We start from the raw sequence: 5,460 nt of genomic DNA, 5'->3' as shown, positions 1-5,460 counted from the left end.
AGAGAGAGAGAGAGAGAGAGACCATGGGCACGACCAGACCCAAAGTCTCCATTGACTTGCATTGGAAAGCCTTCCCCCGCCTTCCCCGGGGGCTGGAATCGGGGTCTTGATGCACAACCCTAGACTGGACCTTGCAAAGAATCTTGGAGACCAGGGCTGATCTGCACTTACTTTGTTTATTCTGTTGTGGATACTGCTGAATTCTGATTGATTTGAACTTGGGTCTTCCTCTCCCCCCCGCATTGAAACAGAAATTGTTCTGTATTTGATTGGAGAAGCTCAGAATGGGGTGGGGGGGGCAAGTACAGCAGGAGCCTCTTTTATTGAAAGGGGGGAGGGGATAAATCCAAGAGGCAAATCTCTGCTGAGAGAAGTTAGGGCTTCTGGAGCACAGTCACTTTAAGACAAGCCTTGCAACTGGGAACCAGGAAGTCTTTGAACTGATGCCCTGGCCAATCAGGGAAGACTGCTTTGCTACAGCATTGGATGCAGAGGCAGGAAGTTAATTTGCAAAAAGAAGAGAGCTGCACATTTACTCATGGCAGTTTTTGAAATATTGAGGGTTATTATCCACTTCTGGGCAGAGTCTGCATTTACTTTTTTTATTCCATTGTCAATCCTGTTGAATTCAGATTGCTTTGAACTCGGGTCTTCCTCTTCCCTCCCTCCCCATTGAAACAGGAAAGTCTTCTGCACATGGTTAGGGAGGGGGGGAAATGGAGGGGGGGAATGGAGACTCTTTCTTTGTTTTCTTGAAGAGGGGGGGAGAAGATCCAAGAAGTCAAAGGAGGGAGGAAAAAAATCCTTTCTTTTCTTGAAGGGGGGTAACGAAGAAGGCACAAGAAAAAAATCCAAGGCCGACAGAAGTTGAGAGAACTTAGGGGCTTCTCCTTTAAAGCAGGCTTGTCACATGACCACCTGTAGCCAATCACGGGTCCTCTACCACGGAGGAGAGCCCAGATTCAAAACAATGCGATTTTCTGAATATATTCAGGATTAAAAGCAGTCTAAAATATCGCACCATAAAGGTAGGGTCACTCCGGATCAGTCCTTCTTGCTGCAGAAGGAAAATTTAAATCGGCCAAAATCCAAACGGAAATCGCATTCTGTGTAGAGGGCAGGGACTGAATCGATCTGGGGTTGGAATAAAAGCTCCGTGCAGTTTACACCCTGGATATCGCAGGCGAAAGGTAGAGTCACCACAAATCAATCATGCATGTTGCAGACAGGAAATTTAAAGCACCCCAAATCAAAATGGAAATCGAATTCAGTGTAGACAGGAAGAATTCATTCTAACTGGGACTGGGTAAAAAGCCCCATGCAGACAACACCCAGTTCTGCCCTGCACAGTCGACCTTGTACTCCTGCGCCTTTCCTGTAAGGCAAAGCACTGCCTCCTGCACCATTGCTCTACAGGCTCAGGAGACAGGGGTGGGGAGCCAGCTGCTGCTGGGACTTCTGCCACAGGGCTGGTGTCTAAAGGCTGAAGATGCTGGGTGCTTATGCCTGGTTGTGGCTCAGGTTTTGGGCTGGGTTTCCTGGGCAGTTCTAGTGATTCTGAGGCTGAGTCTGTTGGCATCAGCTAGTCCTGGAAAGACTTTCAGATCTGCCTCTTCCTCGGAGCCAGACACGGTTGCAGCTGGCTGGGGCTTGGCACTGGCTGGGGCCTGCTTGGGACTTGAATGGGAGACCACTGAGGAAGTCTAGGGTTGCTGTGCAGAGGCTCCTCCTCCATTTTCTCATCACAACAACCATCTTGCAAGGTAGGTCAAGCTGAGAGTAAGTGAAGGGACCAAGGTCACCCAGCAAGCTTCCATGACGGAAGTGAGGACTCAAGAGCCAGCTTGATGTAGGGCAGGCTTTTCCACCTTTTGACTGTGGAGGAACCCCTGGAACATTTTTTGGGCTTGGAGGAACTCCGAAAGTGGTGACATGCCCCTTCAGAGAACCCTGTTTGGGAATCTGTGATGTAGTGGTGAAGAGTGGCAGCCTCTAACCTGGAGAGCCACGTTTGATTCCCCACCCTTCCACATGCAGCCAGCTGGGTGACCTCAGCTAGTCACAGTCCTGTTAGAGCTGATCTCACAGAGCAGGTCTCTCAGAGCTTTGTCAACCCCACCAACCTTTGGGTAGTGAAAAGCAAGGTATAAAAACCAACTCTTCTTCAATCCTAGGTGTCCTAGGATCCCAGTCCAACACTTTAAAGCAGTGGTCCCCAACCCGCGGGCCGCAGCCCAGTGCCGGGCCGTGAAGGCCTTGGTGCCGGGCCGCGGCTCCCTCTCCCCGCCCCCCCCTGCAGTAAAAAACTTCCCAGGCCGCAACCTTGCGGCCCGGGAAACTTCTAACTGCGGGAGGGGGGGGAGAGGGAATCAGGGCTGCGCCCGTGCATGTGCGCATGCGCGGCCCAGCCGCGCATGTGCAATGCGTGGCCGTGCATGCATGGCATGCGCTGGTGGGCAGTTGCCCTGCCAGTCCCCAGCCTCAAAAAGGTTGGGGACCACTGCTTTAAAGCACTGCATCATGTCAGAAGTCTGGCTTATGTTCTGCTTGCAAGGAGCTCATTCAGAGAGCTCTTTGAATGAGTCCAAATGAATTCAGATGTGTCACTGCTGTATGTCAATTATATTGTGTTTTCTTGGAGATGCACCATGTTCTTCCAGCCAAAAAGTATCACTTTTTTCAAAGTTTCACTATAACCAGTGTGTTTCTGCATGAAGCACTTGCCTCTTGAGAGGAAGGGGCTGAGGTCAGAACCGTGAGCCGTACAGAGACATGACGGGCAGCCCCCAGCAACAGAAGCCCACTATAACAAATAAAAGGAATAACAGCTTAATGTCAAGGGAAATGTGACTCAATGAATATTCACAATGACACCCTACAAGAAGTAAATGAGCTCATGATGAGTAATAAATGCAATTAACAAATTGTAAAACAAGCAGACAAAAGCAATGACCAGAATGCAGATTAGCTTCAAGTGACAAATGAGCTTTTAAGCAAAGCAGCTTTACCTTGGTAACCACAGAACAAAGTTTGAGTCCGGGGGCAACACAGAGCAACACAGTTTTATTCAGGTGTACATGGAAGTGCATACCTCAAATAAAATTTTGTTGCTCTTAAAGTTTCCCCTGGGCTCAAGCTTTGTCCTGCTGCTTCAGACCACCCTGACATCCTACCTGAATCTATCTTGATAACCACCATAAGGGTTCACTCAGCCAAGGTCAATAAAGGCAGAGGTCATGCATTGGGTTTGACAGCAGGGATGCCAGAGAAATTCTTGCCACCAGCAAATCAGTGTCTGGCCCCTTTCCATTTTCCCCTGCCACACCAAGAGTGACACTGAACGTATTCAGCTCATTCAGTAGAGTTCCCAATGCCCAAGAGTCCTCAATGTGGGGTTTGTGGTGCCTGACAAGTATTTTCAGAAGGTGGGTGGAGTCAAATGGGGTTCAGGCCAAGCAGGGTGCCTGATCGACCACTGGAGATCTGATTGGCTGGACACGATAAAATAATTTCAGCGGCAGCTACCACCCCAGTGTCGGGTTCGTATCACCCGATAAATGTTTACTGAATTTTTAAAATATATCTTAAAAATAATTAACTCCAATCCCAGGAGTACTGTGTGCAGTTCTGGAGGCCTCACTTCAAGAAGGACGTAGATAAAATTGAAAGGGTACAGAGGAGAGCGACGAGGATGATCTGGGGCCAAGGGACCAAGCCCTATGAAGAGAGGTTGAGGGACTTGGGAATGTTCAGCATGGAGAAAAGGAGGTTGAGAGGGGACATGATAGCCCTCTTTAAGTATTTGAAAGGTTGTCACTTGGAGGTGTCAAGTGCAGCAAGAACTCACAACAAGCTTCTATGGAAAGAAAGTGTTTATTGAAAAGTTACTTCAGACACCTAAACTGGAAAAGTCAATTCTGCCAAACGTTACATTAGCCGTCCCTTATCAAGGCAACTCTCCCGCCCAAAACTTGAAGGTTCCCAAGGGAGGAGTCAGAGAGCACCAGGTGCCATAAACCAGGGAGTGTTACTTCTCGCACGTCCTTGGGGCACCCCGGCGCCTACTGACAAGATAACTACTTTTGTTACCCAGAGCAGGCCTTTCCGGCCAGTTCAAAAGACAAACAGTTCGCAGTAATTCATGATATCAGGCTAGTTTCGATTTGAGGCAAATAGCTAAAACTACAAAGGGCCTAAGTTACAAGAGACCCAAAAAGCAAAAGGTAAAACATAGGCCAAGCAAATATGGAGAAACCCAGGCCAACCCAATAAATCATGACAGTGAGCAGGCACTGATCCTGACATTCCTCCGTTCCAAAAAGGCCTCCCCTCACCCGGTCACCCCACGTTGACGGGCCTAGGACACAAAGGGAAAGCTCGGTGAAAAGCGTGGAGCAGGCGCGGGACCCGCACGTCAGAAGCTTCCACCCACTCCCTATCCCCCCATGGGGAAGTCTTTCCATTCCACCAAATATTGGAGGTGGCCATTGTGCATCCTGGAGTCCAAGATTTTGTCGACTTCATAATGGGTGTCCTTATCGATGAAAACAGGAACGGGCGTAGAGAGCGGAGGGTGTCAAGCGTCCGGTTTCGGGGCACGTTTAAGCAGGCTGGAATGAAAAACGGGATGCACATTCCTATAAGTTTTGGGCAAAACTAATTCCACAGTCACATCATTTATCAGCCTGGAAACATGAAAAGGTCCCACAAATTTGGCCCCCAGCTTGCGAGATGGCTGTTGACAGCGGAGGTTTTTTGTAGACAAATACACCTGATCCCCCACTGCCCAGGCAGGATTAGCAGTCCTTTTCTTATTGGCCTGAGTCCTATAAGCTAGCTTGGCATCTTCCAAACAAGAAACAATGGAGGGCCAGGCCGCAGAAATGTCACTCGCCCACTTGTGCACATCGGGAGCCTCGGGGGACTTGAGTTCCCAAGTAGGCACAGCCAGCAGGTCTGTGCCATAGACCACTTTAAAAGGGGAGACCCCTGTGGACGCATGAAACCCGTTGTTATAGGCAAACTCTGCCAGTGGGAGCAGAGCCACCCAGTCGGCCTGCTGGTGGTTGATAAAACAGCGGAGGTGTTGTTCTAAGATTTGGTTCACTCTCTCAGTTTAGCTGTTTGATTTGGGGTGGTACCCAGAAGTCAGGGCTTGCTCCACCCCCAAAAGTCTTAAAAGATCCCGCCAGAACTTAGAATCATAGAATCATAGAATCATAGAGTTGGAAGGGGCCATACAGGCCATCTAGTCCAACCCCCTGCTCAACGCAGGATTAGCCCTAAGCATCCTAAAGCACCCAAGAAAAGTGTGTATCCAACCTTTGCTTGAAGACTGCCAGTTAGGGGGAACTCACCACCTCCTTAGGCAGCCTATTCCACTGCTGAACTACTCTGACTGTGAAAAACTTTTTCCTGATATCTAGCCTATATCGTTGTACTTGAAGTTTAAACCCATTA

Source organism: Paroedura picta, chromosome 11, assembly GCF_049243985.1.
Source record: "Paroedura picta isolate Pp20150507F chromosome 11, Ppicta_v3.0, whole genome shotgun sequence".
NCBI lineage: Eukaryota > Metazoa > Chordata > Lepidosauria > Squamata > Gekkonidae > Paroedura > Paroedura picta.
Note: the sequence above shows the minus strand (reverse complement) of the source record.